This window comes from Schistocerca serialis, chromosome 5, assembly GCF_023864345.2.
Source record: "Schistocerca serialis cubense isolate TAMUIC-IGC-003099 chromosome 5, iqSchSeri2.2, whole genome shotgun sequence".
Taxonomy (NCBI): domain Eukaryota; kingdom Metazoa; phylum Arthropoda; class Insecta; order Orthoptera; family Acrididae; genus Schistocerca; species Schistocerca serialis.
The window spans coordinates 165,737,357-165,763,633 of NC_064642.1; the positions used below are offsets into that span (position 1 = coordinate 165,737,357).

Genomic DNA, 26,277 nt, shown 5'->3' on the forward strand with positions numbered 1-26,277 from the left:
TTAATTTTCTCGAAGTTTCCACGTGGAGCTGTTTCATTAAAAGTTTGTTCTGAAAAATTGCTCTTATAAAATTAATATCATTCATTTATGAGATTACAACGATAGTTCTAACGCACAACTATCAATAACCAAATAGGAGGATTATTAATGTCTTATATACCAAATGTCAATGGAATAAAATAAAATAAAAGTAATCATTACGGAAGTAGCAGTGGTGATGCAGTTTATTAATTATGAAAGCAAAATTCATAGTGGAAGTTCTTGAAGTAGGTGGTACAGTAAAGCCTCCAAACTCTAAGAATTGATAAAGTAGAAAAAGTGTAGTGCAAACGTTTTAAAAATCTAAATTTATTTGCTGGCGACATGAATACACACAAACACTTCAAACAATATTTACAAGGCACTATATTGTGTGTTTTTAAGTAATTCTTTGTGTCTTGTTTTTTTTGCAAGAGCCAAATAACACCCAAAACTATTTTGCTCCTTCGCTGCAGTTGACTTTTTTAGAGTGGAAATAATTGCTTTTAAAACCATTTTTATTTGTTGACATTCTTATCTATGCACTGTTCTTACTCCATCTGTTGTAAAACCTTAGTAATGTTAAGTTTCAGATATTTGGGCTCGCTTGTGGGGGAACACTCATAGGAAAAATATAAAGGCTAATGCAACCTTTGCAATGTGTGCCGTAAACTAAGTAAACAATAAAATTAAGAATATACAAAAGCACAAAATCCGGTACGATAACATGAGTGAACGTGGGAGAAAAGGTTAACCTCCAATACGAGACGCCATAATCCCCTGCCTTTGCGCATGTGCCGTCTTGTACGTACTCAGGAGTTTAAAATCATGCGCACCACTTAATCAAATGATCATTGACGTCAAAGAGCTACTTGCGACGTGGTTGTTTTCCACGCACATGCATCACGAACAGTCTATAGACGCGCATTTGGAAACGGAATGTTTTCGGCTACTTGTGCAGTTTCCGTTGACTGATCTTAACTATACCGTTAAGACCCTCTTATTTGATTCTGTAGATTGATGTTCGAATGTAACTTTACAGTGGACGCACATTTTTAATTCCTGTGTTATAGGTACAGCTCTTTTGGGGATGCAAGGGGGATGGTATCGAGTTTACAGAGTGTTTTGTATGGACGTCTCGAACTCTTCCATGTACTTGAAACATGTTCCTGATGCGAGTGATGGTGTGTCTCATTGGTGAATCAATATTAAATTGGCTTCTACGCTGTCTCTGTATGTGGGTGATCTTCTCGTATTCAATGTCACTACAGCGTACATTTCCCTTTCTCAGATCTTAGTATTATTTTTACCATTATTTCTAGTTAGTTCGCTCTTCTTTGCGCAGGAGTGTTTCACGTCGACATTTATATCCATCTGCTTGAACGTTATGTATGTTTGTGCGTGTTAACACAAAAAACAGTCTTTCGCTTTATTAAAAATAGGCATACAAATCTTATGCTCAAATACGGTGGTCACTGTCCACCGCAGTATATTGATACAACATAATTTTTTTTTTTTTTTTTTAATCTTCGTTGGTCCTTTATGGATCGTGGGACGACGGCTGGCATGAACTTCTTGATGCAATAATTTACTAACAGCCGTATGATTTGTAGAAGTTTATTTTATTTTACGAACTTCTATGTGCTACCAGTTCCGGCATTACATTGATGCCATCTTCAGGCCCCACTCTTCATAGTCGTAAAATCGCTATACACAGAAGGAGCCATCTAACTGGATCCGTGAATCAATCGACCTGCAACAGCTCTTATTATTATTATTATTATTATTATTATTGCTGGTGTATAACTACTTTCTCTAGTTACTATCCAGGCCTGACCTGTATTTCTGATACTTTAAATATACGTTTCATTGTAATCCTAAAACACTCCAACATTTCTAATGTGTAATGTTAGTGAATCGCAAGGCATTTGCGCTTTCAGATAATGAAATTTTTTTCCCTTGATGACAAGAATAAAATAAATGTTTGACGTGTGAATATGTCCGTTACTCTGTTTAAATTCCGCTAAATATGTCAGAATTCCACTACACGCAGGAGACGGCTACACAGGCAGCAGGGGCTGTGTGGCGTAGAGTGGGTGGTTTTTTAGGTTAGAGGGTCTCGGGGAAACACCAAAAGGACTTCAGTCTCAAAAGGGGCAGGTTGAACACAGGGAGAACGTAGTTCGAGGAACCATCGGTATAACAGTGGTAAATAGTCGTAGCTGTGTTGGGAAGCTACCAGAGCTCCAAGCGCGAATAGAAAGAAGTAATGATGATCAAATCTTTATAAGCACTGCTAGCTGGCTAAAAGCGCAGATAAGTTCAGCCGAAATTTTTGCGAAGTACCTAACGATGTTCAAAAAGGATAGGCTAAACACAGTTGGCGGTGGCGTATTTGTTGCTGGTAGAAGTAGTTTATCTTGTAGTGAAATTGGAGTAGATAGTTTCTGTGATTCTTATGGGTAGAGGTCATCTTAGAAACCGGAATAAAACAATAATTGGATCCTTTTCCCGACCTCCCAACTCAGATAATTTATACAACTGCTGAAAGGTTAAAAAAAAAACTTGAGTCTAATTTCAAATACGTACCCGACTCGTACAATTATAGTTGGTGGTGACTTCAATTTAGGCGCGATATGTTGTCGAAAATACTTGTTTAAATCCAGAAGTAGGCAAAAAACACCGTCCGAAATTGTGCTAAACGCACTCTCCAAAAATTATTTCGAGCAATAACTTCATGAGCCCACTCGAATAGTGAACGGTTGTGAAAACCCACTTGACCTCTTAGCAACAAATAATCCTGAGTTAATAACGAGCGTCAAAACGGATACGGGGATTAGTGCACGCAGGGCTGGCGTAGCGAGACTGAAAATTGTAACTCCCAAGTCCTCCAAAAATAAACGAAAAAGACACCTATTCAAAACAGCAGGTAAAAATTCACTTGACGCCTTCCAAATTAACAATGTACCGGTAAGTGCAGACCAGACATGGCTTGAATTCAAAGAAATAGTATCGGCAGCAATTGAGAGATTTATACCAAATAAATCAACAAACGACGGAGCTGATCCCACTTGGTACATAAAACGGGTCAGAATACTGTTGCAGAAACAACGAAAAGAGAATGCCAAATATAAACGAATGCAAAATCTTCAAGATTGGCGATCTTTTACAAATGCTCAAAATTTAGCGCAGAATTCAATGCGAGATGCTTATAATAGTTTTCAAAGCGATACTTTGTCTCAAAACCTGGCAGAAAATCCAGAGAGATTCATGTCCTATGTAAAGTATGCTAGCGACAAGACACAATCAATGCCTTTTCTGTGCGATAGTTATAGAAATACTATCGATGACAGTGCTGCTAAATCAGAGTTTACTAAACACAGCCGGCCGGAGTGGCCGAGCGGTTCTAGGCGCTACAGTCTGGAACCGCGCGACCGCTAACGGTCGCAGGTTCGAATCCTGCCTCGGGCATGGATGTGTGTGATGTCCTTAGGTTAGTTAGGTTTAAGTAGTTCTAAGTTCTAGGCGTCTGATGACCTCAGAAGTTAAGTCCCATAGTGCTCAGAACCATTTGAACCAACTAAACACAGCCTTCCGAAATTTCTTCACCACAGAAGATGAAGTAAATGTTCCAGAATTCGAATGAAGGAAAACTGCCGACATGAGTAACTTAGTAGTAGATATTCTCGGAGTAGTGAAGCAACTTAAATCACTTAATAAAAGCAAGTCTTCTGGCCCAGACTGTATAACAGGTTTCTTTCAGAGTATGCTAATGCAACGGCTCCATACTTAACACTCATATACAACCTGCACGCTGGACGAAAGATCCGTTCCCAAAGGCTGGAAAGTTGTACTGGTCACACCAATATTGAAGAAAGGCAGTAGGAGTAATCCACTAAATTACAGGCTCATATCATTAACGTCGATTTGCAGCAGGATTTTGGAACATATATTGTGTTGGAACATTATGAATTATCTGGAAGAGAACTGTCTATTAACACACAGCCAACACGGATTTAGAAAAAATCGTTCTTGTGAAACACAACTAGCTCTTTACTCACACGAAGTGTTGAGTGATATTGACAAGGTATTTCCAGAAGGCTTTTGACACTGTATCTCACAAGCGGCTTGTAGTCAAATTACGTGATTATGGATTACAGTCCCAGTTATGTGACTGGGTTCGTGGTTTCCTGCCAGAGAGGTCACAGTTCATAGTAGCCTAATTGACGGAAAATCATCGAGTAAAACAGAAGTGATTTCTGGTGTTCCCCAAGGCAGTGTTATAGGCCTCTCTGCTGTTCTTATCTACATAAACGATTCAGGTTGGTTCAAATGGCTCTGAGCACTATGGGACTCAACATCTTAGGTCATAAGTCCCCTAGAACTTAGAACTACTTAAACCTAACTAACCTAAGGACATCACACACACCCATGCCCGAGGCAGGATTCGAACCTGCAACCGTAGCAGTCCCGCGGTTCCAGACTGAAGCGCCAGAACCGCTAGACCACCGCGGCCGGCCAAACGATTCAGGAGACAATTTGAGCAGATGTCTTAGGTTTTTTTTTTTTGCAGTGGATGTTGTCAATTGTCGCCCAGTAAAGTCCTCAGAAGATCAAAACAAATTGTAAAACGATTTATAAAAGATATCTGTATGTTGCGAAAATTAGCAATTGGCCCTAAATAATGAAAAGTGTGAGGTCATTCACATGAGCGCTAAAAGAAATCCGTTAAACTTCGGTTACACGATAAAGTAGTCAAATCTGGAGGTCGTAAATTCAGCTAAATGCCTAAATGCCTAGGAATTGCAATTACAAACTATTTAAATTGAAAAGAACGCACAGAAAATATTGCGGGAAGGCGAAGCAAAGACTGCGTTTTATTGGCAGAACGCTTAAGAAAATGCAACGCATCTACTAAAGAGACTGCGACAGTAGGCTTGTCCGTCTTCTTTTGAAGTACTGCTGCGCAGATTTGGAACTTTGCCAGATAAGATTAACGGAGTACATCGAGAAAGTTCGTGCAAAGGCAGCACGTTTTGTATTATCAGGAAATAGGGAACTGAGTGTCATGGACATGATACAGTATTTGGGGTGGACTCATTAAAACAAAGGCGTTTGTCGTTGCGGCGGAATCTCCTCATGAAATTTCAATCACCAACTTTCCCCCCCGAATGAGAAAATATTTGTTGACGCTGACCTGTATAGAGAGAAACGATCATCATAATAAAATAAGGGAAATCAGAGCTCGTACGGAAAGATATAGTTGTTCGTTTTTTCCGCGCGCTGTGCGAGATTGGAGTACTAAAGAATTATTGTGAAGGTGCTTCGAAGAGCCCTCTGCCGGGCACTTAAGTGTGATTTGCCGAGTATCGATGAGGATGTAAATATAAATTATTTGAGTCCAAGCCAGTGCCTGCCAATTGTTTGCCTTACGACTTCCATATATTATCAAGAAATAATAATTTATAAATGATTAGAGCTCAGCAATCACTCGTTCTTTTTTGTAGGTTTTATTTGGCAGATCCAGATTTCGGCTAGTGCCTAGCCATTATCAGTGCACTATTTTCTAGTATCGATGCATGTCAGTTGCCAGTTCTTCGGGCGTCAGTCACATTTCTTTGAATACTACTGTATAATGAAGGTAAACTGTATGTCTGATACAGTAATATTCAAAGAACTGTGACTGACGCCCGAACAGCAGGGAACTGACATGCATTAGGAGTAGAAAATAGCGCATTGATAATGGCTAGGCACAAGCCGAAATTTGGATTTGCCAAATAAAACCTGCAAAAAAGGTCTACTGATTGCTGTGCTCTACCACTTATGAATTAGTCACAGTCGCTGAATGCATCCACGTTCGTAATGGAAAGGAACCTGAAGAAATAATAAAAATTTGTGATCCGTGAATCGTTCACAGTAGAAAAGTACGCGAATGGACGTTTGTGTTTACTGTGTGTCGTCTAGTGATTCATATTGCCCTAACGCAGATTGTCAATTGAAATAATACACGTGGCAACAATGCAAAAAATGCTACCGAATTTATGAACCATTTTGAGTTTATATCCGGAAGCATGATTTAAATCGTACTAAGAGGCAACCCTAATACACAGGTTTACTTATCACACCAATCTTTAAACATGGAAACAGAAAAGATTGTAACAACTACAGAGGTATCTCTTTGATAAGCGTTGTGGGTAAAATCTTCTCAGGTATTGTTGAAAGGAAAGTGCGAGTATTAGTTGAGGACAAATTGGATGAAAATCAGTGTGGGTTTAGGCCTCTTAGAGGTTGTCAGGACCAGATCTTTAGATTACGGCAAATATTGGAGAAGTGTTACGAGTGGAACAGGGAATTGTATCTATGCTTTATAGATCTAGAAAAAGCATATGACCGGGTTCCTAGAAGGAAGTTATTGTCTGTTCTACGAGATTATGGAATAGGAGGCAAACTTTTGCAAGCAATTGAAGGTCTTGACATAGATAGTCAGGCAGCAGTTAGAGTTAACGGTAAATTGAGTTCATGGTTCAGAGTAGTTTCAGGCGTAAGACAAGGCTGCAACCTGTCTCCACTGTTGTTCATATTTTTATGGATCATATGTTGATAACAATAAACTGGCTGGGTGAGATTAAGATATGTGAACACAAAATAAGCAGTCTCGCATATGCAAATGACTTAGTTGTGATGGCAGATTCGATTGAAAGTTTACAAAGTAATATTTCAGAGCTAGATCAGAAATGTAAGGACTATGTTATGAAGATTAACATCTCCAAAACGAAAGTAATGGCAGTGGGAAAGATATATAAACGGATTGAGTGCCAAATAGGAGGAACAAAGTTAGAACAGGTGGACGGTTTCAAGTACTTGGGATGCATTTTCTCACAGGATGGCAACATAGTGAAAGAACTGGAAGCGAGGTGTAGCAAAGCTAATGCAGTCAGCGCTCAGCTACGATCTACTCTCTTCTGCAAGAAGGAAGTCAGTACCAAGACTAAGTTATCTGTGCACCGTTCAATCTTTCGACCAACTTTGTTGTACGGGAGCGAAAGCTGGGTGGATTCAGGTTACCTTATCAATAAGGTTGTAGTTACGGATATGAAAGTAGCTAGGATGATTGCAGGTACTAGCAGATGGGAACAATGGCAGGAGGGTGTCCACAATAAGGAAATCAAAGAAAAACTGGGAATGAACTCTATAGATGTAGCAGCCAGGGCGAACAGGCTTAGATGGTGGGGTCATGTTACACGCATGGGAGAAGCAAGGTTACCCAAGAGACTCATGGGTTCAGCAGTAGAGGGTAGGAGGAGTCGGGGTAGACCAAGGAGAAGATACCTGGATTCGGTTAAGAATGATTTTGAAGTAATAGGCTTAACATCAGAAGAGGCATCAATGTTAGCACTGAATAGGGGATTATGGAGGAATTTTATAAGGGGGAACTATGCTCCAGACTGAACGCTGAAAGGCATAATCAGTCTTAAATGATGATGATGATGATGATGATGATGATGATGACTTAGAAAAAAGAATGATACACGATGAGCAACAGAATCCGTCCAAAACTTTACACAAAAAACAAGAATTTCGATTTCCGCCGAACTGTTTTTCGCAAGTCCCTGTTTCATTGTGTTCCCCCCTCTTCCTCACAGAGAACACAGAAAAATGAAACGGGCTACGTTAACTTGCTGAAGTTTCACTAGCTTCACTACAAAGTTTGCGGATCAGACCACACCAGCGGCGAGTGGCCTGAGGGCAGAGTTCATTAGAAATTTTCTGTTCCGCTTGGGCGCAACAGTGGGGAGAATCGAAATGCATTTGTCATTTATTGCGCTAGGCGGCGAAAAAGAAACGGAGCTTTGACTCGAACAAAAAGCTGTGGTCTCTAATTTAAGGAATCGCCGTTCCTGGCAAGTCGACTATTTATCGCCGGTTAATGAATAATGCCAAAAGACGTCGCTCTAAAGTGAAATGAAACTAAAATGAATCACTGGCAGGATCGACCGTACGTGCCTCTACAGTGCGGTCCGCGCTAGTCGATAGTAATTAACGAAACCTTTTAAAAATTCACCATTGGCTGTCTCACCTATTCATTAAACTGTCACAGAGATAAGTTTCGATCGATGAGATGCCGAATACTTTAACGTTTCGTTTATATTTAATGGAACTGCGACGCCGTGCTGTGTCGATGAGATTTTTAACGAAAGTTTCTCCCATTAAAATAATTAACACCATAATCAGGAATTACAGGCTCTTCCAGTCACTGCCGTCCACGTATGATGGCAACGGGTACTTCGTTAGGATTATAATGCGTGCGTACGATGCTAGTGAAGTGATGCGTTGGGCTGTTAAACTTATTCGTTCAGTTTTTCGGCGCAAAATAAAATAAAATAAATTCAGTTTAGTACAGTAAAACTTGAGGGGCTCATACTGTTGGGTGTGGGATTCGATACCGCAGGTCCCATACCTTCCCACAACTGGATTATCATCCAATCAATTAATGATGGCCTCACCGTTTAATGTGGAATCCGGACCGCGGTGTGATGTAAAATTTTGTATATTCCCATGCTACCAGAGCAGAAGCTGGTAATGAGCGCAAGAAAGAAAGTAACGGGACGAGCTGAAGATCTTTTTTCTCTATCATGATTAACTGACGTTCAGACACTGATCCATTTAAAAAAGAATGCATCAGATCGACGTATTTTGTATGGGTTATTTCAGTTGTAATAGTAAACGGCAGCAGGATGGTGTTACGTTCGATTAGTATGGTGAATTAAACAAAAAAATATCGGGCAAGCGTGGTTAAGTTCTGATATATTACGGCGTTGCCGATTTGGCCGTTTGAAAAATTTCGTACACATTTGTTGGTTGCGTTTCGTAACCTGTGAAAGAAATGTGCGATCCGGTCTTCCAACCTAACGTCAATACTTCATACTAAAGAACGCCTTTGTACTCTAACGACAGAGAGAAAGAGAGAGGAGAGAGGGAGGGAGAGAGAGAGAGAGCGCGAGAGAGAGACCGAAATCGATTTCAGTCTCGCCCTGGAGACTATTTGCGGCGACTGATCCCTTTCTCTCTTCCCTCTTTTACGCGACAATCTCTATTTCTTATCTGGAAGAATAGGGCTTTGAGAGTAAATTGCAAATATGTATGTAAATGTCCGTGTGACACAGAGCTGTGGAATGCAACCTTTTACGCGTAGTAAATGGTTCAGTGGTTTTCTATGTATTGTTTGACACATCTGAATCGGAACATGTAATTGATGCAGCCGTCTCCCGCATGTATTGTTTCATATGTTAAACGTCGTCGTGTGTCGCAACGCTAAAATTAATATCTGTAGCGCAATGGATGCAGGATCCAGTGCTCTGATAAAATCTCTCGAATGTAATATTCCATTTGTGAAAGAATTTATTCTTTCATGACCTCAGCAAAGCGAAATATGACGATATTTGAAGCGCATGTTCTTCCCTGTCTCTTTTCTTTTCAGTACTGCTCGGTAATCGTTAAATTGAAACTATCGAAAATATGCACCTGAAGAGATTAGAGAAAACAAGTTTTTCAGCTGCGTAGAAGAAAAAGAAGAATAGGTGACCATTACAAACTGAGACAGAAAAAAGCAACACACCACGAAGGAATTATCCGAATGGGGCGGTAATTGGTAGATATAATAACCTTGTACGGACACGAATTATTATATTTCAAAAAAATTGTTGATTTATTCAAGCGAAAGAGCTTCACAGATTTAGCTAGTCAATAACGGGTTGGTCCACCTCTGACCTGAATGCAAGCAGTTATTCGCCTATGCATTGAGTGATAGAGTCGTTGGATGCCCTCCTGAGGGATGTCGTGCCAAATTCAGTTCAGTTGACGCGTTTAATAATCAAACTCCGGAGCTGGCTGGAGGGCTCTGCCCTTACTGCTCCACACGTTCTCAATTGGCGAGAGATCCGTCGAAGTTGCTGGCCAAGATAGGGTCGGCAAGCGCGAAGACAGGCGCTAGAAACTGGAAGGCCATTATCTTGCTGAAGTGTAAGTGTTGTGATGAACGGCAACAGTACGGGCGTGCAATATCGTTGACGTTCCGTTGTGCTGTAAGGGTGCTGCGGATGGCGGCCAAAAGGGTCCTGCTGTGAAAAGAAAATGCACGCCGGACCGTCACTCTGGTTATGGCGGGCGACTGTCAGGTTGGTATCCCATCGCTATCTGAGGCGCCTCCAGACATGTCTTCGATCTGCTACCTCATTGATTGTGGTAGATTTTTCTCCAGTCTCGCTTCGAATTGAGCCTCGATGACCAGCGAAGACGTCTTTGGAGACACCCTAGACAGTGATGGGTGGGATACCAACATGACTGCCGCCCGACAACCAGGTGTAATGGGGAACTGTGAAGCTCTTTCGTCTCAGTAAATCAACAATTTTTTCTTAAATTGCAATAAATTGTTTGTCCGTACAAGTACGTTAAATCTACCAATTTCCTCCCCATTCAGATAATTCCTTCGTGGCGCTTTTTTTTTTTTTTTTAGTTAGAGTAGAAATAATTTATTTCCGAATAAAAGTAATTCTAGCGAGGTTTACTCCTTCAGTGTGGCTTTTTGCTTGTATTGAGGCTTTTGAAAGTTGATCGCTTGAAACTGCTGACACATGATTTCTGTTTGAACCATTAGATCCCTACGACACTTGTCTAGTTTCAAAGTAAATGAGTGGTAGCTGCGTACTCCTATAAGATTTTCAATAGAAATGTATGCGCTGCTAATTCTGTATCAATGCTGAAGTCCTTGATCCGCATCCACCACTAATTCATCAGCACACGCCCCGCATCCACGTGTATTAAACACCTAGCAGATGACACGCGCTCAGCCGGTCGCGTTCTCGAGTTTATTAGTGTCAGTGAGATGATGTCAGTCATTTGAAGCTCTTTTTGGGAACAAACAAGCCCCCTTCTATAGTGGTTTTTTAAACTTTCCTTCTGTTTTTAGTTTCCGTACTTTTTTGAGTTTCGCACCCATTGTTGCTGGTTTCCAGTTTGGTTTTTTACTTTTTCCTAAGTCACCGATCGGGCGCTAATGACCGTAAGTTTTGCGCCCTAAAAACAATAAAAAATAAAAAAAACATAGATCTATACAGTCAACACTAATTTTGCGGCAGGCTGAATTACTTTCATTTGCTGAAGTCCGTACTTTGGTGACCTTTAAACTGCTTCTAGCGTCTAACGGTGGCACAAAACATGTTTTTATTTGTGTGTTAAGTATTTAGATTAGATTTCGTGCCCTATTTTACCACTATTTATGTCTGTATCAACGTCTACGATACTTTGTACACCACATTTAAAGTGCCGTGCAGAGGTTTTAGCGAACCACCTTCACAATAATTCTGTATTACTCCACCCTCGAACGGTGCACGGAAAAAACAAACATATTTAGCTTTCCGTGGGAGCTCTGATTTGTTTTATTTCATTATGATGGTCATTTCTCCCATTGCAGGTCGGCATCAAAAAAATATTTTCGCGTTAGGAGGACAAAGTTGGTGATTGAAATTTCGTGAGAAGATTCCGCCGGAACGACCAACGCCTTTGTTTTAATGATGTCCACCCCAAATCCTGTATCACGTCCGTGACACTGTGTCACCTATTTCTCGGTAATACAAAACGTGCTGCCTTGGTACTCTGTTAATCCTGTCTGGTAAGGATTCGAAACCGCGCAGCAGTACTCCAAAAGAAGACGGACAAGCATAGTGTAGGCAGTCTCTTTAGTAGATTTGGGCATCTTCTAAGTGTTCTGCCAATAAATCCCAGTCTTTGTTATGCCTTCCCCGCAATATTTTCTGGGTGTTCTTCCCAATTCAAGTTTTTCATAATTTATTTGAATTTGCGGCGAATGGGTTTGTATGATTTATGTCGTGTAACCGAAATTCAACGGATTCTTTTTAGCACTCATGTGGATGACCTCGCACTTTTCTTTATTTAGGGTCAGTTGCCAATTTCCGCACCGTACAGATATCTTTTCTAAACCGTTTCGCAATTTGGTTTCATCTTCTGATGACTTTACCGGACGATAAAAGACATCATCGTGTGCAAACAACCTAAGACGGCTGCTCAGATTGTCCCCTAAATCGTTTATATAGATCAGGAACAGCAGAGAGCCTGTAACACTGCCTAGGGGAACACCAGAAATCATTTCTACATCTACATCGATACTCCACAGTCCACCTTATGGCGTGTGGCGGTGGGTACCCCGTACCACTTCTAGTCATTTTCTCTCCTCTTCCACTTGCAAATAGAGCGAGGGAAAAATGACTGTCTACATGTTTCCGTATGAGCCCTAATTTCTCGTATCTTCGTGGTCCTTATGCTCTATGTATGTTGGTGGCAACGGATTCGTTCTGCAGCCAGCTTCAGATGCCGGTTCTCTAAATTTTCTCAGTAATGCTCCTAGGAAAGAAGGGCGCTTTCTCTTCAGGGATTCCCATTTGAGTTCCCGAAGCATCTCCGTAGGACTTGCATGTCGTACGAACCTATCAGTAACAAATCTAGCAGCCCACCTCCGAAATGCTTCGATGTCTCCCTTTTATCCAACGTGGTATGGATCCCAAATACTCGAGCAGTACTCAAGAGCAGGTGGGACTAGCGTCCTTTATGCGGTCCCCTTTACAGATGAACTACACTTTCCTAGAATTATCCCAATAAACCGAAGTCTGCCGTTCGCATTTCCTACTACAATCCTCACACGCATATTCCGTTCCATATTGCTTTGCAACGTTACGCCTAGATATTTAAACGACATGACTGTGTGAAGCAACACACTACTAATGCTTTTATCGAATATTATAGGTTTGTTTTTCCTTCTCATCCGCATTAACTTACATTTTTCTACATTTTGAGCCAGCTTCCATTCGTCACACAAACTAGGAATTTTGTCAAGTCATCTTGTATCCTTCTGTAGTCACTCAACTTCGCAACCTTACCGTACATAACAGCATCATCAGCAAACAACCGCAAACTGCTAGCCATCCTGTCCCCTAAATCATTTTGCATATAGAGAATAATAGCGAAGCGGTCCTGTCACACTTCGCTGGAGCTCTCTTGACGATACCCTTGTCTCTGATGAACACTCTCCATCGAGGACAACATACTGGCTTCTGTAACTTAAGAAGTCTTCGAACCACTCATGAACCTAATCCATATGCTCGTACTTCTTGTAACAGCTTAGAACTGAGCACCATGTCAAACGCTTTTCGAGAATCTGAAATATGGAATCTGCCTATTGTCCTTCAACCACAGTTCGTGTAAGAAAACGGCAAGCTGAGTTTCGGACGAGCGATGCTGTCTAAAACCTTGCTGATTTGTGGATATAAGCTTCTCGGTCTCAAGAAAATATATTCAGACTGAGAATAGGTTCAAGGATTTTGCAGCAAACCGATGTTAGGGATATTGGTCTGTAATGTGCGGGTCCATTCTTTCGCGCTTGTTACACACAGGCGTCACCAGCGCTTTTTTCCAGTCGCTTGGGACGTGTCACTGGGCTAGAGATTCACGAAAAGTGCAAGCTAAGTAAGGGGCCAGTGCAGTAGAATAGTCTTTGAAAAACCAAATTGGGATCCCATCCGAACCTGGTGACTTATTTGTTTTCAACTCCTTTGGTTGTTTTTCTGCGGCAGGTATGCATATTACTATGTCGTCCATTGGCGAAAAAATGGCTCTGAGCACTATGGGACTTAACATCTGAGGTCATCAGTCCCCTAGAACTTAGAACTACTGAAACCTAACTAACCTACTGACATCACACACATCCATGCCCGAGGCAGGATTCGAACCTGCGACCGTAGCGGTCTACATCTACATCTACATTTATACTCCGCAAGCCATCCAACGGTGTGTGGCCGAGGGCACTTTACGTGCCACTGTCATTACCCACTTTTCTGTTCCAGTCGCGTATGGTTCGCGGGAAGAACGACTGTCTGATAGCCTCCGTGCGCGCTCGAATCTCTCTAATTTTACATTCGTGATCTCCTCGGGAGGTATAAGTAGGGGGAAGCAATATATTCGATATCTCATCCAGAAACGCACCCTCTCGAAACCTGGCGAGCAAGCTACACCGCGATGCAGAGCGCCTCTCTTGCAGAGTCTGCCACTTGAGTTTGCTAAACATCTCCGTAACGCTATCACGGTTACCAAATAACCCTGTGACGATACGCGCCGCTCTTGTTTGGATCTTCTCTATCTCCTCCGTCAACCCGACCTGGTACGGATCCCACACTGATGAGCAATACTCAAGTATAGGTCGAACGAGTGTTTTGTAAGCCATCTCCTTTGTTGATGGACTACATTTTCTAAGGACTCTCCCAATGAATCTCAACCTGGTACCCGCCTTACCAACAATTAATTTTATATGATCATTCCACTTCAAATCATTCCGCACGCATACTCCGAGGTTCCAGACTGTAGCGCCTACAACCGCTCGGCCACGTCCATAGGGGAGTCCGATAATCAAACGGCGGTATGTTTATACCATTCTCCTGCGTGAACTATTTCATGAACATGAAATTTAAGACTTCTTTTGCTGTCTTCAACTGCCACACAAGACTGGTCTATAAGTAACTGGATGGAAGCCTTAGACACACTTATTGATTTCACATACGACGCGAATTTGTCGAGTTCTCTGCCAGATCTGTTATTGAGGTACGACGGTGGTAGTAGTGTGTGATAAGCGCATAGATCTTACCACAGACACACGAACCCCTACTAACCTTTGCTTGTCATCGTTTTTGCGTTCTCTTTTGAACCCAGAGTGTAACAGCCTCTGCTTCCTCAGCATTTTCCGAATCTCTTTATTAAATTATTTTGAGTCTTTTCCGTCCTTAATCCACTTACTATACGTATAATTCTTCAGACCTCGATTTAAAGTGTGCTTAAACTCTGCCCATAATTCCACTACGTCCTTCTTACTGGAACTAACTGATGTCACTTCATTGTCTACGTGAGATGCTAACAACTGCCTACCTGCTGTCTCTAGCAGAAACACTCTCCTAGTCTTCGTAACTGATTTAGCAACTTCCGTAATCATAGTTGCTATAGTGACATGGCGATCGCTAATCCCCGTTTCTATACTGGCGTTGTCGATAAGGTCCGGCCTGTTTGTAGCTACAAGTCCATTGGGTGTGGGCTGCCGCACTAGCTGCTGAAGACTGTTTTCAGAAAACTTAACCAAAAGTATTTCACATGACCGTCTGTCAGTACCCCTGCAATGAATTCATTGACATTCCAGCGTATACTCGGTAGGTTAAATGGAACTCCAACAAGCAATGCATGATCTGGGTACTTACGTTCTACTGACCGTAGACATTCTTTGAATGACTCCAGAACTGTCACAGCAGAATCAGGTGGTGGTAAAAACATCCAACGATTAGCTTGGTGTGACCTTGAGCTGTTTTTACGCGACCAGATAACGTCACTGTCATACTAAAGTTCGACCTCAATAGAGACAATATTTTTGTCAACTGCAATGAACACTCCCACTCCTATGGTCTCTAATCTGTCTTTCCGAAGTACTTCTGTTTTACTCGATGACTTTCCGTCAGTTACTACGATATAGCTGAGACGGTATTCCATAAACACGCCATTTGATTACAAGCGGCTTGTGAGTACAGTGTCAAAAGCCATCTGGGAATCCAGAAGTACGAAATCAATTCGAAATCCATTGTTGATAGCACTCAGCACTCCGTATGAGTAAAGAGCTAATAGTGTTTCACAAGAACGGTGTTGTCTAAATCCGTGTTGACCGTCTGTCAATAGACTGTTCCCTTCGAGGTAATTATAAAGTTCGAACACAATATGCGTTCCAAAATCCTGCTGAGTATCGACTTTAATTACATGGGCCTGTAACTTCTCTTACTGTCGCGAAAAGGAACGAAATCCTTGGTAAGATGTGAGTTTCAGTTTGATTTATGACATTAATGTACTTTCTAGCATGTTATACAAAATTAATACCCTGTTGCTAATTTTATTAACACTTAGCAGCATTAACTCTGGTAGACTACAGGGTGGTTAGCTGGGAACAGAAAGTTCAGATTTTGCACATCGAAAAACTTAATCCACTAGGTGATGGTACACTGGTTGTAGCTAGAAGCTAAGAATAGAATTAAAGGTTGGATGAATTTGGGTCTTATAAACGTTTCAGGAAGATATGTAGTCAGCAACTAGTAGCTATCATTCGTGTGTCCAGACAGTACCTGTCTCTGGTAAGATCGACACTTGCGCCCGACGAACAGCGTACGGTAGTCACGCACTGAGCACTTCTATGTTTTGCCGAAGCGCTTAGCTTCCCGTCCTTGGTGGGAATCTAAGACTTGAGCGACAAATACCGAGCGTAATCAACCTTTTTTTTAGTCGACCGCAATATTATTTCAACTAGTAGTGACGACGCATTGGTCGACTTATCGTGGGTCAGCGTGTGGTTGCGGTTGACAGCGCATGCACAACTGACCTGGAAACATAACAGTGCGATGCCTTTTCCGAAGTCACCATTGTTTATTGTAACGTCACCGCGTGTTTTTGATAACGGCCATGTGAAATAATATCGTGGTTGAATAGCAAAAGTGCACACGTATTTCGGAGTATTTTGTTGCGTGTTTGTGTCCGCGATGCCTTTCGACAGTAGAGAAAGGACGCTGGAGTTGACAGCACTGCAAGCATATTCTAGAATCGTAGCTCCGAAGCATACCGCGAAAAAACAGGAGAACGGACTATTGAATAGCCAAGATGTTGAGAAATTTGGTCTAGTTAACTGAGAAAACCACGTGACTTGAAATTTAGATAAAATTTTTTGATATGAAAGTGAGTGACAGTGGTGAATTATCTACGAAACGTCAGATATTTTACAATCCCTTGGTTGCATGTAAGTAGACAAATAACGTTATTGTTTTTAGACATGTAAAAATGCTGTCGTGAAACATTTCCATTACACTGAACTGTAAAGGTTGCGACTAAAAACATCACAGTCACTAAGAACAAAAGTGGTGGCTTGCCGAGAAACTGGCAGACCAGATGTTTTCCGTGGGTGAGAGGTCTGGAAATGTGACGGTCAAGGCAACAATCGAACTCCTGTGTCGAGGTAGGTCAGAACAGCGCGGCAGTTGCACATTTATTGAATGCCGACTTAATTTTCAGCCTGCCACTTCAACAAGAAGGAAGACAGTGCATGGTCTATCACGTTACTGCTTATCTCCTAGCGATTATTCTTTCAGTGGCTGTACTTTTATAAATTGATCTTTTTCTTAAAATAAAAAAAAGAGTAATTTATTTCAGGACACGATATCCCTGCCTGTATTTCCAGTCTTCCTATATATTCTGTAGGACAGCAGTGTCCTAAATCTACGTTGATCGTACGCGACCATAGCTTGTTAGCTGTACGTTTCAGCGTGCTCCGTTCCCCGATTTCATCATCATGCTCCATTACATACTCAACGGACAGCAGTATTTTTCGTGCTGCCACTGTAAGGGTATAGCTTCATAATTTTATGATAATTTATCACTAAAGTGCTTAAAGATTGCGTGGTCCTGCTGTCTCTTCAAGGTGTGTGTGTGTGTGTGTGTGTGTGTGTGTGTGTGTGTGTGTGTGTTGGGGGGGGGGAGGGGGGGGGGGCGTCGTGGTTAATGCAGCGGCCTTTCACACAGGAGAAAGAGCAAGACTCAAATTCCGTCCGGCCTTCCAGATTTAGCTTTCCTGTGATTTTCACTTAAAGCAAACGCCGGAATTGTTCCCTTATATAAAGGCCATATGCTACGTGTCTAGCACCATTGCATGGAGATCAAGCTGTGAATTTCCTTCCTTCACACACTTAGTTGAATCGGAATTTTATCCATTTTTGTAATGGCCTCACGCTGACGGAATAAACATGCAACTAATGCAAAATGGCTTCAGTTGCTTCTTCGATGAAGGGATCTGTGTAAACTGCGCTTTAGGTTACATCTCAAATTCTGTCACGTATTTACTAATAGATCTTTACGAATTTACGAACAATGGGCCCACACGTAATTACAGTAGTGAGTCTTACAAACCCTGCCTGTACTACGAACTACTATAGACAATGTAAAACGGTGGTTGTTGTATACAGCTACAGCAGAACAATTTATAGTAGCCAGTATAGCTATTTGGTCTCGATGGGTAACGTCTGATTAGTATCGTCCTGCCAATGGGAGATGCGACTCTTCTGTCTCTAGGTTCCTATCCTCTACATCAGCAAGCATACAGTTTTACTCTGTAAGCATTCACTAAATCGTAACTACCATCCAATATTTCTGTTTATGAGAGCTAGTACATCTACATACCGAAGCCTATCTGCTTTTTTGTAGTTATCATGGGATGGGAAGCGTGGTATGGGGGAAGGGGGTGGGGTTGTTGCCAGCATGTGACACCACACCTGACGGGCCTGGTTCTTTTTAGGGTTTCGTACTTCAGTCGGTAAAAACGGACACTTTATAGGAACGCTTATTTGTCTCACTGTCTGTCCGTCTGATAAGGACCCCTTTTCTCAGGAACGGTTAGACGTATCTAGTTACATATCTAGGTCTACGAGCCCTTGACAGAGTAAAAAAGTTAAGCTTCCAAGTCAATTCAGTCGTAACGTACGGCCATCTATGTTACAGATTTTCACACTCTCAAACTCACTCATTAAAATCTAAGGGGTACTTACCGTTTACCTAGAATTATAAAATTTGGCTAGAAGCAAGGTTTCACAGTACAAGTAAGGGGGAAAAAACTGAAAATTTTTGATTCATGTCACATGAAAAGTTCTTTCCGCCATTACAACTTGCATTGCATTCATCAGCCGTCAAAAGCATAATAAAATAATATTACTGCATGCAAAGACAAAATGTAAGTTGTGGTCATGTTTTAATAAGTAAACAGAAATATTCTGTTACATCTTATCTCTCTGAAGTCCCCTGCTTGCTTCTTTTTGTATGTCTGGGCAAGGCTCAGGAACTACTGGAAAGATTGTGATAAGGGCTCGAAATTCTCGGGACCGATATTTTGTCAGTATCGATATCAATAACAGGCAAAAATCGTCGAGATTCTCCATTCCCGGTATAGATAAAATATCTATTATATATATTATTTCTCAAGACAACATCCCTTTTTCTCAACACACATTAATCGTACAGGAATGTATCGGTAGAAAGGTTTTTAACCGGCTTCTGACAATGCATACCGAGTTTACGCTAAAACATATTACTTGTCAAAAATTTTACATAATATTTTTAATTACCTTAGGCAAAAGGGCGTCATGGATGCTCAGTTTCATATCTATATTTTACGAAGCTAGCTTATTAACCATGATTAAGAAGTCTCGCTTTTCATATTATCTTCTTACAATTACCATTTTATTTGTTTTAAAGTACGTATTAACTGGATAATTTGTACACAGCATTCTCGTGCATAATAACCGTGACCACTGCGATAGACCATTATCTCTGCCCGTTGTAAAGGTTGACTTTTCTAAACGAATATACTTTCCGAAACGACAAACATGTTTGTCATTGTCGCCTTGTATTGTGATTTTCCTATTGCTACTAAGGCCTAACGTGTTGACTATAATTGAAAACGTTGGCCGAGTTAAACTTATAGATCTTGTGTCGCTACCGACAGTCCTTGACTGCTGTCTGTCGTACAATCCGGGACATACATTCTGATTGCAAAACACACTCTTGGACACATGAAAATGTATATACAAGGATGCGTCATAAATTCATGGTTATTATTTCATATCATTCGGTTCATATTTAAAGCTGTTTTCTCTTATTTCCAACAACTACCTTTATACCAACGATATCACTGATTCTAACTGCTGTCATTATTTACAATTATAAAGTGCGAAAGTTACGCGCAAGGCCCTTCGTATACAGGGTCGTCCATTGATCGTGACCGGGCCAAATATCTCACGAAATAAGTGTCAAACGAAAAAAACTACAAAGAACGAAACTTGTCTAGTTTGAAGAGGGAAAGCAGATGGCGCTCTGGTTGGCCCGCTAGATGGCGCTGCCATAGGTCAAACAGATATCAACTGCGTTTTTTTAAATAGGAACCCCCATTTTTTTATTACATATTCGTGTAGTATGTAAAGAAATATGAATGTTTTAGTTGGACCACTTTTTTCGCTTTGTGATAGATGGCGCTGTAATAGTCACAAACATATGGCTCGTAATTTTAGACGAACAGTTGGTAACAGGTAGGTTTTTTAAATTAAAATACAGAAAGTAGGTACGTTTGAACATTTTATTTCGGTTGTTCCAAAGTAATACATGTACCTTTGTGAACTTATTTCTGAGAACGCATACTGTTACAGCGTGATTACCTGTAAATACCACATTAATGCAATAAATGCTCAAAACGATGGCCGTCAACCTCAATGCATTTGGCAATACGTGTAACGACATTCCTCTCAACAGCGAGTAGTTCGTCTTCCGTAATGTTCGCACATGTATTGACAATGCGCTGACGCATGTTGTCAGGCGTTGTCGGTGGATCACGATAGCAAATATCCTTCAACTTTCCCCACAGAAAGAAATCTGGGGACATCAGATCCGGTGAGCGTGCGGGCCATGGTATGGTGCTTCGACGACCAATCCACCTGTCATCAAATATGCTATTCAATACCGCTTCAACCGCACGCGACCTATGTAGCAGAAATCCGTCATGTTGGAACTACATCGCCATTCCGTCATGCAGTGAAACATCTTTTAGTAACATCGGTAGAACATTACGTAGGAAATCAGCGTACATTGCACCATTTAGATTGCCATCGATAAAATAGGGGCCAATTATCCTTCCTCCCATAATGCCGCACTATACATTAACCCGCCAAGGTCGCTGATGTTCCACTTGTCGCAGCCATCGTGGATTTTCCGTTGCCCAATAGCGCATATTATGCCAGTTTACGTTACCGCTGTTGGTGAAAGACGCTTCGGCGCTAAATAGAATGCGTGCAAAAAATCTGTCATCGTACCGTAATTTCTCTTGTGCCCAGTGGCAGAACTGTACACGACGTTCAGAGTCGTCGCCATGCAATTCCTGGTGCATAGAAATATGGTACGGGTACAATCGATGTTGATGTAGCATTCTCAACACCAACGTTTTTGAGATTCCCTATTCTCGCGCAATTTGTCTGCTACTGATGTGCGGATTAGCCGCGACAGCAGCTAAAACAGCTACTTGGGCATCATTATTTGTTGCAGGTCGTGGTTGACGATTCACATGCGGCTGAACACATCCTGTTTCCTTAAAGAAAGTAACTATTCGGTGAACGGTCCGGACACTTGTATTATGTCGTCCAGGATACCGAGCAGCATACATAGCACACGCCCGTTGGGCATTTCGATGACAATAGCCATACATCAACACGATATCGATCTTTTCCGCAATTGGTAAACGGTCCATTTTATCACGGGTAATGTATCACGAAGCAAATACCGTTCGCACTGGCGGAATGTTACGTGATACCACGTACTTTTTATACGATTGTGACTATTACAGCGCCATCTATCACAGAGCGAAAAAAGTGGTCCAACTAAAACACTCATATTTCTTTACGTACTACACGAATACGCAATAAAAAATGGGGGTTCCTATTTTAAAAGACGCAGCTGATATGTTTGACCTATGGCAGCGCCTTCTAGCGGACCAACCATAGCACCATCTGGTTTTCCCCTTCAAGCTAGACGAGTTTCGTTCTTTGTAGTGTTTTCGTTTGATGCTTATTTCGTGAGATATTTGGCCCGGTCAATGGACCACCCTGCATACAATTTAGCTTGTACGGAACGCTCCGTACGCGAGTCCTGCTAGCAGTTGGCCAATTGGTTGGGTAGAGGGGGACACTTCCTCTCGCCCTCCAGCCTCCGGCCTCGTCTCAGTGCATGGCCAGTGCAACACCAGTGGCTGATATTGTTCTAAAACGTAATTTCTTTCTTTCTGTTGATCGTGCTGTTCATCCAGCGTCAGCGGCTTGTACAGCAAACTTCTTTTTCCTGTAAAGCGTTCCAGAATTTCGCATCTGATTCCTAACTATACAGGCTATCCGTGTACAATACTGTTATTTGTGAACGATCGTAATGGTACGAAGCAATCCGCCTAGTCCTTTATGTGAAATATAACAGTTCTGTCAGACGTCCCTGAGCAACGCCGGAAGTTACACTGACGACTACCTAGTGATCCGGCGGAAAGTCGTTAGCGATGCACGTTGTTGCGGGGTTTCCGAGCAGGAGAACTAAGCTAGCAGAGTGCATACGTTGCCGCCGCCCAATTATGGCCAAGTTATCGAACGCGAGACCTCCGCGCGTGGTCCGCTGAACGGACTGCAAACAAGGCGTAAAGTGCGCCGACCTGTCGGGTGGGGTCGGAGACCTGGCCGCGCGCCGTGAGCGCCGCGTTGCTTGGGAGGTCGTGGTCTGACTCATTAAGGTTATTAACTTTTACTCCGGCCGTATTTTGTGACTTCCCTCCCCCGCCCCGCCCCGCCCCGACGTGCCTTGCCCTCCACGGCGTGGCGCGGCCGGCCGCTCTCTCCGTATTTACCATGCTGTTTAAGCGACCATCGCTCACCGCGCTCTTGTGTGGTCTGCCTGACTCACTACGCGTTCGGAGATAACAATTGGCAAAGCCTCCCTCCTGACGTTCGTACTCGCCCTGCATTACTGCCCCTAGTTATACGATATATCGCGAGAACGTGATTAAGACCCCACGACGCAAGAAATTGGCATAATCCCTTTCCTCATTCGGAGCATGGTTCTCGAGTGCGAACGAGGTAATTCATTCGAGACTGGTCTCTATCAACTTGGATGGAGCAGGTTCAGGAGTGGAATTAAAATTCAAAGTGATAGAATACCAATGGTAAAATTCGTTGATGTCATTGCTACCCTCAGTGAAAGTGAAGAAGAATTACAGGATCTGTTGAATGGAATGAACAGGCTAATGAATACAGAATATGGATTGAGAATAAATCAAAGAAAGACGAAATAATGAGAAGTAGCAGTAACGAGAATAGCGAGAAACTTAACATCCGGATTGGTGATCACGAAGTGCATGAAGTTAAGGAATTCCGCTAGCTACGCAGCAAAATAACACATGAAGGACAGAGCAAGGACATAAAAAGCACACTAGCACTGGCAAAAATGGCATTTCTGGCCAAGTGAAGTCTACTAGTATCAAACATAGGCTTGAATTTGATGAAGAAATTTGTGAGAATATACGTTTGGAGCACAGCGTTGTGTGAAACATGGACTATGGGAAACACGGAACAGAAGAGAATTAAAGAATTAAGATGTGGTGCTACAGGCGAGTGATGAAAATTAGGTGCACTGATAACGTAAGGAATGAGGAGATTCTGCGAAGAACCAGAGAGGAAAGGAATGTATGGAAAACACTGGCAACAAGAACGAACAGGATGGTAGGACATTTGTTAAGACTTCATGTAATAACTACCATGTGGCTAGAGAGATCTGTAGAGAGTAAAACTGTAGAGGAAGTCAGAGATTTGGAATACATCCAGCAAATAACTGAGGACGTAGGTTGCAAAAAAATGGTTCAAATGGCTCTGAGCACTATGGGACTTAACTTCTGAGGTCATCAGTCCCCTAGAAATTAGAACTACTTAAACCTAACTAACCTAAGGACGTTACACACATCTACGCCCGAGGCAGGATTCGAACCTTCGCCTGTAGCGGTCACGCGGTTCCAGAAAGTAGCGCCTAGAACCGCTCGGCAACTCCGGCCGGCTATTGCGAAGTATTAAAACCAGCAGATATATAGGATGTTTTACTGAACCATGTTTTTATTCTGGAAGAACTTTTACACGCCGTTGTTACATACAATATGGTATGTTCTGTACGCCCAGGCATACGAAGAGCTACATTACAGTTTGGACACTACCAGGACGTTTCTTTCCGGCAGGTTTTTTTCTTGTGGCTCTTACTGACATCGGGCCACGCTTTGCAGACACGTTTTGGATGCAACTTTTTCTTAGAAAGTGATATCTTTTCGACAAAATCTCCCCCACTAATTCTGCTCGATCCAAGAACTGATGAAACACTCGGGCGGCGTCAACCTTAGTAACTGCCGCTGCCCGACTCCTACTCGGGTTACGCCACGTCATTGTGTTGACACACAGCTGTGGCTCACTGTTGAATAATAATGCAAACAATTTATGAAATTGGGCTAGTAGGCATACTAATGACGGCCCCTGTTAGAAGCATATCTTCCCTCCACAACTGATGTAGCTTCTGTGTATAATGTAGAATCCACGCTATTCCTTTCGTTTCACTTCGAATATGTAACACTAGCTAACTTCGAATTAAAACTAATGTAAGTCAGATTAGTGCTACAGGCAATTCAAGTTGCTTCATCAAACTGCATTGTTTTGCAAGACATGTATAACACACTCAGGCATTAGCTTTGAAGGCGTAGCTTCGCAGAGACAACTGGCGAAATGGAACGGTGGCAGGTTCGAATCCTGCCTCGGGCATGGGTGTGTGTGATGCCCTTAGGTTAGTTAGGTTTAAGTAGTTCTAAGTTCTAGGGGACTGATGACCTCAGAAGTTAAGTCCCATAGCGCTCAGAGCCATTTGAACTTATTTACGTTGTTTGGCACGTTTATGTATGCCCATTTCACGCCAGCAATTAGAATATACTATTTTCCTTACCACATCTGATACGGGGTCTGCTTTTTCAAGATATCGCAAATTTAACTTCGTGGTCGATGCCATTCCTAACGCAACAGTCGCCTAGGTAACATAAGCGATCGAAGTCGTATATATGCACCATTTGTCTGTGAATCGTTTGAACTTCGTTCTCTGTCTTATCGTATTTTAATTCTGTGTCATATATCCCTAGACGGATCTGAAAGAAATCGTTTTTGTGCGTGATGATTTCTTTTATTTGAAAGAATCACTTCATTTAATTGTTGATCAGCTTATTTCGCCCCTTTGGACATGATGAAACTTACGAGCTTGGTAACGCCCAAGGTAGGAAATTAGCTAATCTCCAAAGATATAAAATACTTGTTTCAAATAAAGAAAGCCTTACTCAGGAATATGACTTCTTTCAAGATATTTAATGCGGCTATGGATCCATAAAGTATAATTTATTGAGATGAAGCTTTGCCTGATAGGAATAAACAATTAGTGACGTAAACGACTACGCCAATACGATCCCGTATGAAATGCTACTAGATCAGCAATATTACCATGCAATAAACGAACAGTAATAGTTTGTTGATAAATCATATCTCATTTAAATGCTCAAGATTGTGCGCCTATAGTTGACCTTGTGTAATTTGTTTTGAAAACAGTTTGAGTTTGAAACGCACTGACTCATTTTGGCGACTGTGGTTGTCGCTGTCTATCAGATGACTGCCTCTGTCTCCTTTGAGAAATGCGTCTCAGTGATGCCTATGCACCAGGGGACATTTCGTATCTGCCAAGGTACTGCAGTGATACGCAGGACGGGCCAGCAAACATTATGGCTGGCGATCCACTATTACCGTATTCGTCCGACTAGCTGGACTAATAGTTCCAAGACATGTAGTGCCAGTGGTACGTGTCCACTGCACGCAGCTGGCTGGCGGATGGATTCCAGCGAAACGGTATTGCGGTATTGGTCGGACGTAGTCGGTGCAGGCGAGCGCCTGTTGTTGCTTGTGCCTGGGTGTGCTTCTTACTTATTGTTAGTTAGCAACTACGGCCGTAGCTTGAACGAGGACAGAACATTGTCGGATATGCAAGATACGAGGCATCTCCAGCTCTATTTAAAGAGGAAATTGTGGTTAAAAATTGCAGAGGATATGAGATAGAAGGTATCTGGGAAAACTAATAGTAACTTAGCAAAAAGCGTAATGTTGTGTGATCAGATTTATTGAATACGTGACACATTTTTACTAGGAACTAGAACAGACTTATATGACATACAGTGTCACTCAGCGATTGTTTGAAACAGTTCTAGTAACTGTATTTATATAATGAGTATTCTGTAAAGAACCCAAACCGGTTTCATTGCTGTAATGACATCACGGCTCTTTTCGACAGAAACGTATCTTTTTGTCGACTGTCCTAGGTGGCAAGTGAATGGAACTACTTGCTCTTTTCCATCCTTGTCAATTTCGATTTTGTGTAACAGGCTTGTACATTTCAGTATAATAGCAACATTAAGATGCTTTCCAAGTTCAGTATTTCTTAGGAGCAATCTCTATTTATTAGTCATTATTCCAACTGCACGTTTTATCACTTGTC

General features: G+C 41.9%; 1 protein-coding gene across 1 annotated transcript in view; it reads left to right on the top strand.

The window, feature by feature from the left end:
* Positions 1–26,277, top strand: part of LOC126481822 (protein bric-a-brac 1-like) — a 1,776,705-nt gene that overhangs the window by 418,124 nt on the left and 1,332,304 nt on the right. The window lies entirely within an intron of this gene.